Source organism: Rattus norvegicus, chromosome 3 (assembly GCF_036323735.1).
Source record: "Rattus norvegicus strain BN/NHsdMcwi chromosome 3, GRCr8, whole genome shotgun sequence".
Taxonomy (NCBI): domain Eukaryota; kingdom Metazoa; phylum Chordata; class Mammalia; order Rodentia; family Muridae; genus Rattus; species Rattus norvegicus.
The window spans coordinates 85,318,363-85,339,595 of NC_086021.1; the positions used below are offsets into that span (position 1 = coordinate 85,318,363).

A 21,233-nucleotide genomic window follows, 5' to 3' on the forward strand; every position below is an offset into this window, starting at 1 on the left:
AGTAAAGAGTTCAGGCATGTTTTAGATTAGCCTTATTAAAGGCTGGTTCAAACAGTTTCCTCAACATCAAGCATCTGGATCTATGTCATGCACTTGTTAGACTAACCGAAGAATCAGGAAGAAGTAAAGTCTCTTCTGACACTTAAACACCTGTATCCCTGAATAACGACAGCGTGGTTTACAACGCAAGACAACAGGTGCCACTTACAGCCTGCCATTCTATTAATGGCAGACAGTAGAGAAGGTTCGTCTTAGTCTATGAAGTTGATTTTTGTGTGCTATTCATGCAACTGATGTGTGGTTAGAGAAATGAAAGTAGAAATTTGGTGTCTATCCCTTCTCCATTCTGATATGAAAGATTCTCTAATCGGTCCCAACTCAGCTTCTGCTGTGTCATTAGGAAATTTAAATGTGTTAGGCTTGCCCTTTTCACTTTAATGTGTGTGGCAATAAAGCTCTTTACAAACCCACAGGATGCATGCAATGAATTGAGGCTGCCGAGCAGACAGGTGTAAGAAAACATTACAAAACAACACTCAAGCCTTTTTGCCTTAGAAGCCTACTGGCCTGTTTATTTTTCCTCAAATGTATTCACTCAGTTAAGATTAATATAATTAAAAGCTTGGAAAAATTTGGGCCAACATCTAAATCTAAAAGATTTAAATCTAATGTTTAATCAATGTTTAAATCTAAAAGATTATGAACCTGATTGTGTATTTTAATTTCAGATGGTCAGCTACTCTTGTTTTACTTTTAGACATATGATAATGATGCCATTTACATATTTCATTGTATGCCTCTTTATAAGTAAACTCTTGTTATATACAATGCCAATCTAATTGATTTAGAGAATTTAAACTTAGAAGATAAAATCTGATAATCTATGTTCAATTCATATCCCCAAAATATGTAGTAATTATATGAATAGTATCTACAGGTAACGTGAAAGTGAATTTTAAAAAACCCACTGAAGGTAATTTTGTATTATTTTGGCCAACTGTCATGGAAGACAATCTCCTTAGGGCATTCTATGTATGTCCTAGGAAGGTGAATCTCTAAACCGGAAACTTCTGGGCCAGCATGCAAGAAAATCTTATGAAAGTTATTTTCCCATTGTAACTCATGGGTTCCCCCATTTATGGCAAAACAATAATGAAAGCTTGAGTTTGAAGACACTTATGATCTAAGTTCTCTGCTGTCGATTGCAGTCATTCCTTAGGTTGATTATGAAAGAAAACTGATTGAATCTGATTATGCTATAGACACATCTGTAGACAAGACACCATTTCTCTTGCCATTGATCTGTTTTGGGTTTTGGCTATACATTTATATTATATTTATCTCCTAAAGAAACTTAATAGTAACATTCTGCTTCTACTGGACGCTGCATCCTTCTCTTACTTCTGTTTCTGGATTGACTGCTTGCTGAACCTTCATGTCACTTATAGTAAATGTCTGTCAGTTTGCCCGTAGTTCGAGGAGAAAAGATGCACTGAGTTTTTACTTTAGCCCCTGCTTCTTCCCAGATGACATAAGAGCTCAAAGGATGACAAACACTGAAACCTTTAGAGCGTACTGAAGCCAGCTCCTATCAGCTGGTTGGAGTTCCTTGTACTTGTCTTTCCCAAGTCCAGGACTTGGGAACCAAATTACAGTTTGAGATCAAACATGATGATTAATCTCATGGGATAAATATTAATCTCAAGTGTTTTTTCCTAGTACTTCAAGCACATCACTGCTTCACATTCTATTTATGAAAATAACCTAAGTCAAACAAGTGACATGCAGGGAAAGGATATAAATTTCGGTTTACATTATAAAAAAGGTAAGTTTAGGTTACTGGATAGCAGTGGACAGAACTCGAGTAAATAGATTGATTAGTTGGACCTGCCATTTCTATTAATGCAAAGTTGAGATGCCTGGCTTTCAAGACATATATTTGAATATAAACTCTACTGAATGCTGCCTTATAGGGGACAACCTTTTCCTGACCTCCCCAAATTATAGAAATGATGCTGATAAGAAATGTACAGCATCAGTGAAATTTTCTTTCTGGAATTGCTTACATCACTTTTGAGGTTACTATTTAATAGCAATACTCACCCTTAACATGATTATTTGTCTAACAGAAGATTTTAAAAGCATGTAATTTTAACCCAGTCTTGATTTCAAAATGACACACAACAACAAGGATAAAAAACACTTTAAATCCCTAGTTAAGTTCTATGATTGTATATGGCAATTTTGCAAGTGAGGGCTGCTTATTCATAGATTTATTGACATAAACTATTCTCATAAGGTAGAAATGGCTGTGAGCAAGAAATGTAGAGGTCAGACTTTCTGAAGACACCAACAGCTCTCATAGCATTTTATAAATATCTGCTGAGCTTGTCTTTCAGACTTTCCTAAGAAAGTTCATCCTAGTCACCTAGTGCTAGTAATACACCCAATGGCTAAGTTAAGTGATGGTAAAATAATGGCTGAGAAAAGATGAAAATATCTACTTCCTACACACACACACACACACACACACACACACACACATACACACATACACACATACACACACACACACACACACACACACGTACGTGCACATGCACAATAGTACAAAAGTTCATGTTAATGGTCAACTTGAAAGGGTCTAGAATAACCTAAGACATAGAGCTCCTGGTATGACTGCAGGAGATTGTTTTGATTTTAGTTAGTTGATATTCAATCCTCATCTGATCTGTGGATGGGACTATTCCCTGGCAGGAAACCCTAGAGTATATAAAATAGCAAATATGAACTGAGAAGTGGCATGAGTTCATTTTTTTCTACTAACTGTGGATACAAAGGGACCAACCAATTCAAGGTCCTCCTGCCTTGACTTCATGCTGATTGACTGTACTTTGATCTGTAAGCTGAAATAAATTACATTGTCAGGTATTTTAACACTACAACAGGAAAAGAAACTAAGACCGAAGTTGATGCCAAGAAGTGGGGCTGTCATACCTGGACCATGTGACCCTTCGGCATTTGGAATTATTTTGTGTCCCTATTGAGGAAGAGTTTGGTTTACAAAAGCCATTGGATATGTTAAGTAGGGTGTAATGGGTCATCTAAATAGAGCTTAGAAAACAGTAACATTAGAGATATTCGGCCAGTTGCTTATTAGACTTCAGAGGATTCTATCTGGAACTGGGCAAGTATCCCACCATGAGACAGCTTGGAGAAGAATTTGGCTTCATTCTGTCAATGTCCTGAGATCTAAGGGAAACTTAAATCAGGCAATGTATTTGTTTCTATGGCAGAAGACAGTTGTGTGAGAAAGGTTCAAGTTTCAGACACGAAAAGTGCAAACAACAGAGCAGCTATTTTTTTTAGAGAATAGTACTATTAAAGAAAAACCATCATGCTGTGCTGGAAAGATAGCATAGTATCCTCAGAGCAGAACCTCACCCGTCAGAGGCTCAGTCCTGTGAAAGACCTAAATTCACTGAAAGGAAGACAGCCTAGGCTAACGGGGTTTACTGATCCTCAAAATGTAGTGTTTGCTCCCAATCAGAAGCTAATCCAGCTGTGGCCCAGGGAAACAGGCACCAACCTGAGCTGGCAGCAGAACTTGGCAGTGCCATCCCGGTGGTGCTGGGCCTGTGGACATAGAAGATGCAGGACTGAGGAGATAAATGAAAGACCAAGTCATGTGCAAGAAGGTCTAAGGCTTTTCATGGAAACGCTGAGAGGTCTCTGTGTGGAACTGTGAAGGTGGAGTTGGTTACCATGGAGACTTCAGGATATTGATGATGCCAATGCCATGGGATGTGAGCTGAGGAGAGCCAAGGGAATGGAATAAACCTGTCCAAGAAAGACTCTACATGTGCTGAGGGCAGTAGAGCTGGAGGGTAAGGGCTACCCCCTTTTCAATGAAAATAATATTAAAATATATGCTATGTGATAAAGACGGTTATCATTTTTCAAATAGCACATTTTCAAACACAGTTCAGCTCTTTCCTGTGTATTACCCACCCTGCTCTCACTTCAACCTGACATGGTACTCCTCTTCAATTTAAAGGTGAAAAATGAATATTCAAACAGGTCCCAAATTCTAAAACCTTATACAGAATATTTTGATGAGATCAAGCCTTAAGCATTTGAATATACTGAATTTGCTCAGCAGTTTCCATCTTCAAAGTAAATCTGAACATGTAGTTCTGATTATCAAATTAGATTATGGTAAAAGTGTAGGTTTCCAATAAGGCCACCATTCCAAACTTAGAATGTTTCAGGCCTTTCTTTACTATTCATTCATTTGCCCTTTCATTCAACAAGTATACATGTATGTGCCATCAACTGCTCGCAGGACTCTGGCAGACACGAAGAAATAGAAATTCCTTTCCCTCAGCCATCCAGAAGGATTTTAGGAAACAAAGGGCCTTCAGTTTTTCACCCAGACACAGCTACCCATGGAATGACATTTAGCGTTGCCTTTCATACAATCTTCAAATATCCATTCACAACTTGATATAGTCTGGTCAATTTGACATCACTGAGATTATAGTTGAATAGTATTTTCATTATTTTTGTTTTGAAAATTGTTTCTACACATGAAACCATAAACCTAAAACACAAGGGGAAAACCTTAAAGACAAATTTGGCAGATATTGATAAAATACTATGAAATCTGTTTGTGTCTTGGGGTTTTGGTTTGGTTTGGCGTGGTTCTGCGTTTAAGGAGTTTTGTTTATCGTTGGCTTGCTTGCTTGCTTGTTTTGGCTTTGATTGAGTTTAACAGATTCCACAAATCTCTGTGGTCACAAATGCTCAAAAACCCATCACCTAAAGTATATAGATGTCTATTTAACTTGATATAAGTTTACAAAATTGAGCAGTGTTAAGATGTTTTTCATTTTAAGTATACAGTTCTTGTTGTATTTCCCCAACACAGTTTAAACAATGTATTGGAAACAAATGATTTCACAATGATTTAAAAAAATTCCCAAATTTGGCTACCCTTCGATTTTCAAAGCAAACACATGTAGCCAAGAATTCATGTTTGGAGAAACTGTAAAGAGCTTCAGTTATAAATATAATTGGAATTCCCCCAAATATATCATGTATCCTATATAGAATATAATGCTAGTTGAAGAATATGATATATGTATATATGTACATATATGATATATGTATATATAGTGTATTTGCAAACACTACATCATCCATGCATCGTACATACTATATAATACCATATATGATAGAAAGATGATAGATTGATAGATGAAAAATAAGTAAAATTCAACACTACTCACAATTGTTTAAAAACAGGACCAACACAGGAATTTTGAAGGGTATTTTATTGCTGAAATTATTTAGAATTTCCAGCACATGATTATAAAAGAAGTCATGATTTTTGTTGGTTATTACAATTGCTAAATTTTCTATGAAATGTATTATCACATTTCTTCTATTTAGGAAATCTCCTAGTCCTTTGCATTTGGAATTTTACTGTTTGGTCCAATAGGGTTTATTCAATCAATTCATGCCTAATCATAGTGTTTGGTTTACTTGCCAATGAATATCATCAATGAATATGCAAATCCCCCCAGTTTTCATTCCCTCACACTATTTTCCTGTTGTTTAGGAACAATATGGACTTCCCATTAAGTGTGAATTGGCAGGTGTACGCTTGAATCTTATCCATGATGATATTCTTTTAAAAAAGTGACTAGTGCCTTTGAGATGATTTTCATATCTGAAAAAATACTATAGCATTTGAAAAGCCACTTTGTAAATGTTCACTCAGTGATAGCTACCATGATTACTCCTTAGCAAAACTGAGATGTGTGTGCTTCTGTCTGACATGGAATATATATATTCTCTCTCTCTCTCTCTCTCTCTCTCTCTCTCTCTCTCTCTCTCTCCCTCTCTCTCTCTCCCCCCCTCTCTCTCTCTCACACACACACACACACACACACACACACACACACACACACACACACACACTTTAGCAGATACTATAGTTTTGAAAGCTATACCTCTGTTTACAGCCTTAAGTTATGTATTAGAATTCTGATTACTTGTGCTGGACAGGTGGCTCAGCAGTTATCTTCCAGAGAACTTCGGGTTCAATTCCCAGCACCCACAATGGCAGCTTACAACTGTCTGTTACTTCTATTACAAGGAATTCGACACTCTCATACAGTCATTCATGCAAGCAGAACACCAAAGTACGTAATAATGAAAACAAGTATTTTAAAAAACATTTTCAAGTACTATGAGAAGATTTGTTTGCTTCAACAGGACCTCCATGGCTACAACAGACACATCTGCTGCTAATATACTATAATACATAGGATCTCCCTGCCTACAACAGATGCAACTGCTAATCTTAATATCCTGCAATAAATAGGACCTCGCCTGCTACAACTGACACATCTGCTAATGTTAATATCCTACAATACATGGGACCTCCCTGGCTACAACAGACACATCCGCTAATATCTACGACAGATACATCTGCTAGTGTTAATATCCTACAGTAGAGGGACCTCACCTGCTACAACAAACATATCTGCTAATGATAATATTCTATAATACACAGAAGTCCACCTGCTACAACAGACACATTTACTAAAAGTCTGTGGGGTTTAGCTTGAGAAACTTTGCTCTGAATTCTTATCAAACCTGGATAAATATTTTCTTTTTCTTTTACCTTTGTAGAAGGTAACGTGTGTTTCCTTGGAAATTATATATCCTCATTTTAAATCTTGAAGCTTGGTTGTTAGCTGATAGTCTACGTTTTTATATTCTCATCGCTGACCAGCCATTAGTCAATAACCAATGTATTTTGTTTGGAGTCTCACAAGATGTATAAACATCTGTACGAGTGTAACATTTGGAAAGCAGCTCAAGAAAGGGTAATATTAAGTGACAAGGAAGAAAGAAGGCAGGCTAAAGGGCCTGTGAATCGTGAAGATATAGAAAGAGAATTAAGTGATATATGGTTTTCTAGTTTCGACTCTGTTGTGGTCTTTTCTTTCTTTTCTTTCTGGTGGATAAATGAAAAGGTAAAAGCCTTAGTGAACTCCAGGGCTTCAGAGTGACCATTCTGATATTGCAGAAGTTCACTGTAGTGGAGAGAGTCAGGACGGAGCAAGGTTAGACTGCTCCTTAACCTGTGTGATGGCTTCTGAGCTCTCTACAATTGGATGATTCTTTGAAATGTAAGTAGAGAATGGTATAAGCTCTTTTCTACCTTGATATCTTAATAAGTCCACACTAAGGAGAAACAGGACATGTATTAAAGAGTGAACTTCTTGAGAAATATTCAATGAAATGTTCATTCTGTAAATGAAGAACTATGGCTGTTAAAGTTTAAGAAGAAGAAAAGTTTATTCTAGCTGAACAATTGAGAAAGCTCTCCTCAAGACAGTTCAAAACTAGTAACTTGAAGCATTCATAAAGACAGAGAATGGTGCTGGCAGCAGACTGACAGAAACGAGTAGAAACAGACAAATCAGAAGAAAATGCAGGCCCCAGAAAAAATGACTCATCAAGACTTACGTGGGAGTTACAACAAAAGAAGCAGGCGAGACAGTACAGGGTCTTGCAAATGCCATTCTTCTTAATTTTCCGCTTGGTAGAAATGAAGGACATGTAAATTAGGAACAACAGATAGGAATCTGATAACTTAGGAAGCTAGGAACTGTGGGACTAGAAGTTGGAAGCTTAGTCTGGAAAACACCATCAAATTGTAGAGAAGCAGGTTAAAGACTCATGCCATCAGGCACAGAGAAGAGAGGAGAGAAATAAATCCTTTAAGGACATAATTGGAAGATTGTGACAATTGTTTGTTATGGAAGACAAGAAATAAAAAAACATAAAAAATGAAATTTCAATGTCAGAAAGATTGACCAATCAAGGCAATGTCTTAGCTTTCTTTGATCCCTCTCAACACAGAGATATAAAGTAGCTAGCTGTTTCTCCTAAACACTATGGCCCAACTGATAACCAGCTAGAATCCTCATACCGTTGCTTATATTAGCATAAATAAAATTTACTGTCAATTATGGAAGCTCTCCTTATTGTACTTTACCCTCCATATACTTTCAGCATAAACACGAGGTTCAGGAAAATTCTGTTGTCCTGTGAATGTGTGCTCACGTGCGTGTGTGCATATGGATGGAAACTGTTTCATGAGTGGCCATCCAGTCAATAAACAGATTCATGAGGGGTGTGCAGATGTGCTTTGGAATTGATTCTTGTAGAGTCATTAGGTGAAACAAATTGGATTTGTATCAGACAGTCATCCAGTGAATAAATATTTGTATGATATATGATATATATATATATATACAATAAAATGTATTATGAATTGAGAACTTCAAGTGTCAACTTAGCAAACACTCCACAGAGATAATAGCTGAGATGATGCGACGTGTTTTTCTAGGGACTGAGAAGTCCCTAGAATTTTAAATTAATTTAATTTAAAGTCCCTAGGGATTCTAAATCAACACAACCAACAACCTAAGGGAAAATTATTTCAGAAGACACATTTCTAAGTAACTCAGTAGGTGGTGATAATCTCAAATAAGAATTCTATTCTCAGATGACTCATGAATGTGTAAATCCACTCTTCCTCACAATGTGTCCCACTCACCAAAGGGAAATTACAAAGCAGCATCCCACGTGGGTTTCCAAAGATCACTTTCTGCTCAGACCTAGACTCATTATTTCTAATGGGGGCATTGAATGCCCTTGAAGTTAAGAGACATGAGCATAGCTCCTTCAAACAGAATGCTCATTGGCAAAATCATTAGTGTTATGAGACTTGATTAGTGTTTTGATGTCTGGCAAAAGAAAGGAAAAAGGAAGCAGCTACTGGAAGAACCAACATCAGCATGTTCTCTGGAGGTTTAAATCAGGGGACAAGGTGAGGAAATGAAATGTAGACTAGAGTCCTTCACCAGCCGAGTGTGACATAGTGTACAAGGATAGCCCACAGGGAAGTGAGAATCAATGTCCTAGGAGCTAGAAAGAACAGTGGAGCATACGAAGTTATCCAGATTGTACATGGGGACTAAAACCGTCAACCTCAACAGCTAGGCCTTCAGCTCCGTTGAGTAGACACTGATAGAAAGAACAAGGAGCGTTTGCCTGTCCGCTGCAGCACACGGTGCATTCCTTAGCTCCAGAATGTGGGCAGAAGTAGTTTCCCTGATTTGAACTAATAGCAAGTTCAATTGTTGTTAAAGTATCGTTGCTGTTAGAGGAAGCACATTGAACAATGTGTCACCCTACGAGAGGAAAGCATTTTAAGACAGTGTGCCTTCACCACTCCGCAGTACCAAATACATAGTTTTAGTAAAGATTTTTAAGTATTTGATCTTGTCTGTGTGTGTGTGTGTGTGTGTGTGTGTGTGTGCGCGCGCGCGCGCGCGTGTGTGTATGCATATATGTGCCTGTGTGTGTGAATGTAGAGGCCAGAAACGGAGGTTCGTGTCTTTTTTATATTTTAATCTTTGAGATAAGATCTCTTATAAAAATGGAAACTCATCATTTCAGCTAGTCAGGCTGGCCAGTGACTTCCCAGATATATATATACATATATATATATATATATATATATATGTGTGTGTGTGTGTGTGTGTGTGTGTGTGTGTGTGTGTGTGTATTAAATACCAACACATTTAATACATTAAATACATATCAATAAAATCTACATTTCAGCTTGCTGGTTCATTATATTAATTTCTATTATTGTTTTAAATAATGCAAAAGGTCTAAATGACAATGAACCATGAAGCTTCATTTTCTAGTGTCCTATACATCTTTTTTTTAAATTTAATCCTTTTTTTACACTCCAGAATTTATCCTCCTCCCCATCTCCACAAGGATATTCCACACTCCCATATCCCCCACCCCACCAGACCTCCCCACGCCCACGGGCCTCCAGTCTCTTGAGGGTTAGGTGCATCTTCTCTGACTGAACCCAGACTCAGGAGTCCTCTGCTGAATATGTGTTGGGGCCTCCTCTCAGCTGGTGTATGCTGCCTGGTTGACGGTCCAGTGTCTGAGAGATCTTGGGGGTCCAGGTTAGTTGAGACTGCTGGTCCTCTTACAAGGTTGCCCTCCTCCTCAGATTCTTCCAGTTTTTCCCTAATTCAACCACAGGAGTCACCAGCTTCTGTCCACAGTTAGGTGTAAATATCTCCATCTGACTCTTTCATCTGCTTGTTGGGTCTTTCAGAGGGCAGTCATGATAGGCCCCTTTTTGTGAGAGCTCCATAGCCTCAGTAATGGTGTCAGGCCTTGGGGCCTCCCCCTGAGCTGGATCCCACTTTGGGCCTACACACTGGACCTCCTTCTCCTCAGGCTCTTCTCCATTCTTGTCCCTGCAGTTCTTCCAGACAGGAACAATTCTGGGTCAGAGTTTTTGACTGTGGGATGTCTTTCTGTTGGAGGTAGGCTCTACAAATTCCCTCTCCCCACTGTAGAGCATTTCATCTAAGGTCCTTCATTTGGGTCCTGAAAGTCTCTCACCTCCCCAGTCTCTGGTGCATTCTGGAGGGTCCCCCCACCTCTCTGTCCCTCTTGCTGAGGTTACAGGTATATGTGGCTACATCCAGCTTTTTATGGGGACAGTGGAGATTTGAACTCAGGTTCTCATGATTGCATAGCATGAGCTCTTATAAGTCATTTCCCCATCCTCAGTATCTGATTCTTAAAAGCGAAGAAATTATCTTTAAGGAACATTTGACAGTTGGCCTAACACATAGTGAGAATCTCTCTCTCTCTCTCTCTCTCTCTCTCTCTCTCTCTCTCTCTCTCTCTCATTTTTTTACAATTCAGTGCCATTGTCCCCTTCCCAGTCTGACCTCCCACAGTTCCTCATCCCATTTCTCCTCCCTGCTGTCTTTAAGAGGATGTTTCTCTCCCAGACCAGGCCTCTCCATTCGCTGGAGCCTCAAGTTTCTCCTCTGCTATATAAACGCCATGGACCTTGAACCAGTTCATGTATGCTGCCGATTTGGTGGCTCAGTGTCTGAGAATTCTCAGGGGTCTGGGTTAGATGTGACTGCTGGTCTTCCTACAGGGTCACCCTCCTGGTCAGCTTCTTCCAGCCTTTCCCTAATTCAGTCCAAGGGTTGTGTAAATATCTGTGTTTGTCTCAGTCAGCTAGACATTCTTAGTATGATATTTCAAGAAGTTTACAATAAGATAAACTCTTTAAGACAAATAAACAGAAAGCAAAACAAAAACGAACATTGATGAACAGACTGACTTCTTCCGAACTGTAGTTATTTCCACTAATGAAGTCATAATGCAGCTGAGATTGTGTTGCACATGCAGGATGCCACACCCTCCAATATCTCCAGGGTCTTTTCTGTTGCTTGGGAGAGGGTTGTTTAGGTTATGTCAGCAGCAAATCTCTTCTGTTTAGGAACACTTTCAAAGCAACAGCCTGAACTTTATCTCTTTACCCTTCTCCACCTTCATCTGGAGACCGTGCTCCATGTCCTCTAGTAACTGTGTGTTGGGTAAAATCCACATTTGCATAGTTATCACAGGAAATCATGTGACTGTGGCTTTTTTGTTTGTCTCTTCATCTCTTCCAGAGAAAGCATTCGTGGAAATCAAGTGCGTTACACAATCCAGAAAAGCAAAGATTTTGGTTTTGGTTTACCTCAAGTACGTTCATTGGCTAGAAACAACGAGGAGACATACCTCAGTGAAGAATCGTAGCTGCACATCACCTGCAAACACTATCAACTCTGGAAATAAAGCCTGGGACTGCAAAGGCACTTATCTGTTTGCTCCTGATGTCATTGCCCCTTGTCTAGCTTCCTGTGACCCTCTGGACTTTTGCTTCTACACCTTGAAGCTGGAATGTTCACGTTTCATGAAGATTGCTTACACATGAGTGATAAGTCAAGCATATACAATTTTAATTAAATATATTATATAGGAGTCTACACAATTTTAAGCTATTACTTACTGCTCAAAAAGAATTAACCACAGATTTTAAACTGTTTTTCATTAAGTATGAATTCAAAGGTAATTCATGGGGGAAAAAATCTTTTCAGTCTGAAATAAGGGGAAAGACTTAAGGTCCAGGTACCAGGCTCCCTACGTTGTGTGCAGTGTGACACCTGGGTGGGACGGTCCCCATGGAACTCCCCTCTGTTACTTCTTCATTTATCCTCAGCTGTTTCAATAATGTGACATTGTCCACTGTTTCTCAGTCTTTTCAAAATATTTCTTCTGCCCTTTTTTTTTTAACTTTCCCCATCCTGGTTACATAATAAACATTCTCCAGCTAGGCCACTGTGTTTCTCTGAGATGAGAGGACAAATATTAGCTATGGAAACATTTCTTGGGGTCAGACTATCTTCCAGATAATAAAAAATAAGAAAACATTTAGTTAGAGGAGAAAAACAAAGGTGAGCGAGTTTCAGAAAATGGATCACACATGTTTGGGAGAAATGTAGAGGTAACTGGAGTGTCTTCTAAATGCCACTTTCTAAAGGACATTACTGAGAACTACAAATTCAATTTGAAAACTATCAAACAAGATAAAGATAAGGTCTTCTGCAAAATCCTATAAAGGGAGTGGGTACAGCAAGCAGCCATAGCAAACGAGTGCCTTGTTCCTAGAGTGTCAGGGCGGTGATGACCTAGGACAAAAGGAAATTGTAGAAATGCTGAGCTCAGTGCAGGTTTCACATCCGATCACAGAAGTGGCAGTGTGTATCTATAGAACGCATGCTGTCAATGTCAGCTCTCTAGTCTGTTGCACATTATTACCCATTCTCCTTCACCCAGGGATGCTCATACAGGTCTGAGTGCTGACCAGTCAGGAAGTCTCCCAGTTACAAAACGTTCTCAAACACATTCCAGCCCCTGCCTTTATTTACTCTCTCAGATTCTGGGTGCCTTTTCCTCCTCCCATTTGCCTGTCAGAAAGAATATTTCTTCATTATCTCTCTCTTTTTTTTTTTTTTGGTTCTTTTTTTCGGAGCTGGGGACCGAACCCAGGGCCTTGCGCTTCCTAGGCAAGCGCTCTACCACTGAGCCAAATCCCCAGCAAGAATATTTCTTCAAAGGACACTCTTAAGTGGACCACCTTCCTCTTTTGTCACTGTACTCCCCATGTACCTCTTTTGAGGCATAGTGTATCAAAACTGACTACATAGAAGAAAAAGTAGAAAGTTTAAGAAGACATTGATTCCTATGTCCTATCCAGAAATTTTCACTTCCAACACCATTAGGAAGACTAATATTAAGAACTTGACAGAGTCTAGAATCTCATAGGAAAAAGGCACTGAGGATACTGATGAGTGATTATCTAGACTGTTACCTTTTGGCCATGCCTGTGAGGTATTATCTTGGTTGGTTTTATTGAGGTTGAGTCCTAAAGGTGTGCTACCATTTACTGGGTTTGAATCCTGCATTCATCGTTGTCTGCTTCCTGACTCTGGATTCAAGTCCTGCAGGTGTCACAGGCTCTTGAAGCCAAGACTGCCTCTCCAGGATGGACTATTCCCTTGAACTGTGAGCCAAAATAACCATTTCTTCCCTTTCTCTGGGAAATTCTAGCAAAGCAACAGAAAAAGTAACTAAGACATTTGTACATTTGGATTTTTCTTTCTGACTCTCCAGTGATTTCAAGACACCATAACCAACTCTGAGAACTATTATGTTTAAGTTCCTGCTAACCTGTTTAGATCTAAATCATAAAATATATTTTAAAAGGCTGGACCCCTCAGTGTAGGGGAATGTCAGGGTGGGGAGGTGGGAAGAGGTGGGTAGGTAGGGGAGCACCCTCATAGAAGAAGGGGGAGGAAGGATGGAATAGGGGGTTTATGGACAGGAAATCAGGAAAGGGGACGACATTTGAAATGTAAATAAATATATCCAATTAAATTTTTTTAAGTGAAGAGGACTTGGTAGATGATTTAGAGTCTGAACTGAGATCCCTTTAAGTAACACAAAAGAAGACTCAGTAGTTCGACAGTCTCTGAACTGAGCACCTCTACAGAGATGGGACATAGAGACAGGTCAGGACTAGAAACTCAATGACAGCCATCCTAGCATGTGCACCTGAAGAGCAAGAGATCCTATTCACCCATGATGTGAGCAATGAAGACTGACACCCAACGTTGCCCTCTGACCACTACATACGGGCTACGGCACCTTCACACTCACATTCAGATTACACCCAAGTACCAACACACATGCAGACACACAAATATACACGCACACAAAGAGACACACCAAAGACTTCTAAGAGGATCTTCTGACAGGCTCACACAGTTCTCCTGTCTTTGCCTCCTGAATACTAGAATTAGAGGTACATGCCACCAGCTCTGCTCAGAGACTTTTTTAGGAAAAAGAGGAAGAAATGGCTTCTGTTTCCAATAATTTTTATGTTATTAAGCACACTTTCAGATCTTCTAGAATTATTAATTCTATCATTCAAGAAAACAAGCCCACATCAAGCTCTGAACTGGCATGAACTTGGAGAGCTTTAGAAACACATCAAAGCTTTCTATCCCAGGACTTGGTGAAGCTGAACCTAGAGGATAATGCTGGAGGGCTCTTTACCTTTTTGTTTTGTTTTGTAAGCTGCCATTTTGACAGTGGCAAAAACACCCAGTCTGTGAGTCACCATTTCAAAAGAAAAGTTATTAAGTTTCTAGCTTTTACCAACACATTTGCATTTCGCAGTGATCTCTGGGACAGTTCAGAAACAGAAATCATTACCGTAAGTCTATTATATAAAGAACATATTTGAAAAAAATTACTAAACTTTAAACCAAGAAAAATGTACATTATGGGTGTGACTGAGCTACATGTGAGAGAGCTGTGTGTCTGTTGCTGCTTCCAAAATTGACTTTCCAGGTCACTGGATTAGTAGAATCAAAATTGAACTGCCTAAAATTATATAGTTAATTCTGCACCTCCCGTTAAAATAACTAATTTATTAGCAAGTTCCTTAATAAAGATTCATTTTCAAAAGGACCTAAGAAAACGTGGGTAGTTGCTATCGGATAACTACTGGTTTAGGCAGTTAGGTGAGACTACTTTAAAATCTAAACCTATTAAAAGGTTTTAACTAAGAATCTCAAGTATGCTGTCACCTGGGAGTCAGGCGCACCCCATCTGACCCATTACCCACCACACTGACCAGGACCTCACTCCTCTGTTAATTTTTTCCTGTCCTCAGGAATCACTAAGGCAACTTTACAGCCTGGAAGATTAGATGATCTATTTTCCCTTCGATGGATGAATAAACTATAGATCGATTAAGGAAAAGATAAGGATTCAGAAAAACATAAGAACTTTCGGAGAAAGCGCACTTCACTCATTCACCCAATTCTGTGCACTTTCATGTGTGTGCTGTCCACTGACATCATGGCCTCCTCCCTGAGCCTGTTGTGTGACTTCTTGATCTTCCCAATGGAGCGATGGCCACACGACTCAGGAAGATTCATTTGGAGCCTACAAAAGATAAATGTTTTCATTTCTGTATCCTACAATGATGATGAGAATTGGCCTAGGCTATTCCATGGAGATATGTTAGAGATGAAATGCAAGAAAGTCAAATCATGTAACTCAGGACCCTTATACCAGCCACCCTGAGCAAATGAGTCATCCTAAGCATCATATTTGGAATCTTTACAAACAGCAGCAGCTAAAACCATCATCTTCAGTTAGTGACTCACCCAGGTCCTCTTCAAAAGCAGCCAGTGCTCTTAAATGCTGAGCCGTCTCTCCAGCCCCCATACAGTGGTGTCACTTTGTAAATTATATGATTCTCTGTGTGTGAGTGATGTGACTCTGAATACGTACATGCACCACGTGCACACAATACCCATGGAGTCAAAGAGTGTGCCAGATCCTCTGGAACTGGAATTATGAATGGCCACTGACCACCATATGGGTGCTGAGAACCAAACACTGGTCCTCTGCAAGAGCAGCAAAACATCTTACACAGCGAGCTATCTTTCTAACCCCTCTCTGTGTTTTTAAAAGCAAGAAAGCAAATGTCTTCTGTTATTGATCACCGCAAGCACTAGTTTACTTATTTGAGAGACTCTGCGGAATGTATTGTTTTTAAATTTGAAGACTTGGGAAAGCACTTTCTTATGTTTGATGCATGTTCTCCTAAAAAAAAATATGAGAAACATTATGATTGACTCCATTTTGATTCTAGCCTTAGGAATCCTATATATTTTTTTATGTTTTTAAGAAAGTCAATCCCTCTTTTATGGAACTATGGTAGAACTTGTAAAAAGAGTGCAGATGAAAATGCCACAAGATCTTATGGTTACAAAGAACCAGAATCAGCTCAACCAAATAACGAGGGCTGGGTTGTGGTCCGAGATATCCACAAGATTCCTTTGCTTTAATGTGTACAATGGAAACCTCACTATCGGAGGAAACATAAGCATTTGGTATCTTCCTTGGAGATCTCTAATATGCAATTGCTCCAAATGTTCACATATGCCTACTGTTATCCAAGCTTTTGTCTTAATGATATAAATTAAAAGTGAGTTGACTCCCTAAAACTTTCTGGAACCCATAAAATTGTCACTGTCCTGTGTGAATAACAGACATAGCTTTACTCTTCCATTATTGTGGATTTGTAACCAATTTGTTCCAGACTCTTTGATCCTGAAAATAGCCAAATTAAATTGTAATTTCTTTTAAAGCTGAAGTAATTATAAGCCAAAGCTTATAATTCTCTATGCTCATATACAGCTGATCAGTAAATATGTAACAAGAAAATATCTATTTTAAAATGTATTCTCAGACTGAGGAGATGGCTCCATGAACATGAGAAGTCAAGTTCAAATTCTCACATTATGGTAAAATGTCAGGAGTGACAGCTCCTGCTTGTAAGCCAAGCACTAGGGTGCTGAGTTAGGCAGAATCTGGGACTCAGTGTCTAGCCAGCCTCTTCAAAAGAAGCTCTAAGGCTTCGTACAATAAGGAGGAGAGTCAACAATAAATAAATAAATAATGGTCTCTACATATGCACCAAGGACAAGCACCTACACACACATAAACACACTCTCTCTCTCTCTCTCTCTCTCTCTCTCTCTCTCTCTCTCTCACACACACACACACACACACACACACTTGTACAGACAAGCATACCTATGTACATACATGTACTAGACAATCACACCTATGCACGCACACAAACACACACACACACACACACACACACACACATACACCTTTTCTAAAAATGTCATCCTAAGATACCAGTCTTGAGTCACAAAAACACTAAAAATGGACACCAATTCAACTAAGAAATCAAGCCTCCTCATAAGAAAAAGTAAGGCTCTGGGAGGGCAGGTGTAGAAAGTGCAAAGCAAACCCACGGAGAGAGGGTTCCAATGCACTCACTGGGCTGCTTTCCACTTCCAGCAGCTCCAATTCAGGAAATGTTGGATTTTCCTCAATTAGAGCTCATGTCCAAGCAGCCGTAATCAAACTCATAAATAAACTAAAGCTTTCCCATGAGAACAAACTGTCAAAACCATGTTATGTCCAGGCACAGAACTGAAGAGGCTTGGTTTATAAATACTGCAGACATCTTTAAAGTTATCCTCCCCGTCTACAGACCCATGGGTCAGCTTTTAACAAGCATCCATTGGTATGACTTTCTGTTTCTGATTTTTACTTAAACAAAATCCACAGAAGGCTAATTACTCAAAATGTAAGAATTTCTAAATGATGGGAGACCATTAGATAGATTATTCTATGGGTATAATCTCGATTTTCCTCATTTCAAGCATTCCAGATCTTTGAAAAGTCATTTCTAAATCATACCAAACTCCCAAAATAACCGCAAGCATCAGCAAGCTGTCTGGCCTGTGAAACAAGATGTGCACAGCTGAGTAGGAGACAGTTTCCCATGCTTCAATCTGCTCCTGCTTCTTGGCTCCATGGCCTAAATCATTCATTTCAAACGTCATTCCTATCATGATGTTGTCTGGAGTACTGCGTGCATATGCCTTCCCTACGGAGTATTAGCTGGAAGTTAGTTCCTATTATTAACATTAAGACTTCTGATGAAAACAGCAACAACAAGTTGGAACATATAATAAACTACAGTTTATCACTAGATAGTGACCACTTAAAAATTAAAGCAACCTCCCATATGACTAGGAAAATAAATAAGCACACTAATGTCTGATGACTTTTAATGTTAAACATTACTTGTTTTGCATTCAAATGAGCTTGTTTTGCTTTGATGTTTATAATTTATATTAAAGATCAATTTGTATCAATTCCTTGTCCTCTAAATACAATGACCTTTAGCTAGCAGCCGTAATACCCTTGACCAACACAAGATTAATTTTTAGTAAATATGTCAGTTTTAAAATAGATTGGCTTGGTTAAATAGTGCTCTACAGCAGGGGTTCTTAACCTTCCTAATGCTGTGACCCTTTAACACAGCTCTCCATGCTGTGGTGACACCCGCCCCATGTCAAATTATTTCTTTGCTACTTCATAACCGTATTTCCCACCATTATGAATTATAATATAAATATGTAACACGTATGATGGTCTCAGGTGACCCCTGTGAAAGGATCGTTCATTCCCCCCCAGACAGGGGTCACAACCCACAGGATTACAACCACTGTTCTACAGTGTTCTCAACCTTACCCTCATTTCTTGGCGCTAGGGAGATTTCTCAGGACGTAAAGCGCTTGCTGCACAAGTGTGACGATCTGAGTTTGAACCACCTGAACCCACATAAAAGCCAGTGTGTTGGCATATGCTTGTAACTCCAGAACTGGTGGGAGGAAACAGGTAGACCACAAGGATTCACACACCACCAAGTCCAGTTAAAATGGTGAACTCTAGGGTCAATGAGACACTCTGTCTCAACACATAAGGTAGAGAGCTTTAGAAAAAAATTGCCTAAGTCAACCTCTGGCTTTCACGAATGCACCAAGCTTGCTCAGGCAATCGCGCGCACACACACACACACACACACACACACACACACACACACACCACACCACACACACACACACACACACACCACACACACACACACACACCACACCACACACACACACCACACCACACACACCACAGCACACCACACAAACACACACACACACCACACCACACACACACACCACACACACACACCACACACACACACACACCACAGCACACCACACACACACACACACCACACACACACACACCACACCACACACACATACCATACATACACACATACACACACCACAGCACACCACACACACACACACCACACACACACACCACACACACACACCACACACACACCACACACACACCACACACACACACCACACACACACACACACCACAGCACACCACACACACACACACCACACACACACACACACCACAGCACACCACACACACACACCACACACACACACACACACCACACACACACACCACACACACACACCACAGCACACCACACACACACACACACACACCTCTGTTTTGTAATATTTTCTGCTTTAAAAGCAAAAGTAAAAACCTAAATGGAAAATAAAGTTCTTTTATTTATTACCCACATTAAAAACAGCATCTACATTTTTGAAAACTCTAAAGTTAACTTTCCAGTGACTGCCTCCCTCCCGTGCCAGTTCACACACTGACTTTCTCTACTGCTCCTGCCCTCTCTGTTTTTGAGATAGGGTCTCGTGTTATCAGTATTCCTGACCCTCTCTTTTATTACTAAACAAATTTATAACCACATCTTGTAAGCAAAAAAACTATATTTACAAATACAGAATGATATTGTGTTTTTGTTATACTTTATATGTGGTTCACATACAGTCATATCCTATGATAACTTTTTAGATAAAAAGACTAATTATACCATTTCATCAGTTGACATATTGATGTTTTTTTCTGTGATACTTCCTATACTCTAATGAGATTGTACAATGTATTTTCTCAAAATTATATGTTTTCGTGGTAAGAAAGGTGCTGAAAAGAGATTCCAATTAAATGATACCAAATACTTAAGTATTTATAAAACAAAAACACTTAATAATACATAATTCCTTTAAATTTTCAAGTGAGTTTTTTTATGATTTACACTATTTATTCCAGTTATTTTTAGTTGTACCAAAAACTCTGCAGGAAATGCACCTATCTGAAATATCAGAATAACTGAATTTCATCTGAACACCTTGCCAAGAGAAAGCAACTAATGTAGTCAGGTGCCCCTTCCCCATAAGAATGTGAATGATAGGGCCCTACTTATGTGTGGGCATGATAGCTGCGTTTATACACTGAGCTAAACCATGGGAATAAACAACAATGTTTATACTTAAAAATATTCTTCATATTAGGTATATGGTGGATATTTCAAATAGATATGTAACTTATTTTACAATATTCCTTTTCAAACCATAAGCCCCAGCAGTTACCCAGTAGGCCAACAAACAAAATTAGGATCTTTTTATAGTTTTCCTCATTCCATCCTACTGCCTTCGACATTTCTATGTGAACGGAACATGTGTGCCAAAAACACACTCAGAATTCCACTGTTAACAGATACTTGTAAAAATAAAACTTTTGAAAACACATAAAGAGAAGAAACAGCATGTTCTATGGGCTGGGAGAGCTGGGAAGATCTCAACCCGACTTTCATTAGTCTTTGGCCCTGGCAGCATCGCCCTTTGGTGTCTCAGATCCCAGATGAATAGAGCAGTTCTCATTGCTAGGGATGATGAAGAACTATTTGTGTAATTTGATTTTGTTTATGACTTTTTTAAAAATGGTACTCCCAATGGAAAATCCCCACAAAAAAAAAAAAACTTACCCAATTTAGAACCCTGAAAGATGTTCAAAGGTTGTTGCTTACACACAACACAAATGTCTGACCTATAAGAATCCTTACAATTCACACTAGCTATCTGCTTTTATGAATCACAATGGGAAAAAAATTCACATGTAATAAAGTTTAATGGGAAGATGTGTGAAGTGAACCAGGGGTGAAGTCACAGCGAAAGCTCGCACTTAACTTGATATGACAAAGATATTCAACGAAGTAGTTTTACAGTGTTTAAGATTGAAACCTTCTTAGGGGGAAAGTTTTCTTGGCATCAAATTCTAAGGTTGGTTCACCACATGAGACTGGAAAAAGCTTACAAAACAGTATGAATTTGATAATACAGAAATGTTTTCAGCAATTATTTTTGCTGGAG

The 21,233-nt window shown here is 39.1% G+C and overlaps 1 protein-coding gene and 1 long non-coding RNA gene across 9 annotated transcripts in view; one reads left to right on the forward strand and one right to left on the reverse strand.

Moving 5' to 3' along the window:
* LOC134486399 (uncharacterized) overlaps positions 1-11,786 on the forward strand; it is a 110,816-nt gene extending 99,030 nt beyond the window's left edge. The window contains exon 4 of the long non-coding RNA XR_010065253.1: positions 11,601-11,786. This is a non-coding gene — a long non-coding RNA (uncharacterized LOC134486399). The remainder of the gene's footprint in view (positions 1-11,600) is intronic.
* Positions 1-21,233, reverse strand: part of Pde1a (phosphodiesterase 1A) — a 280,237-nt gene that overhangs the window by 166,310 nt on the left and 92,694 nt on the right.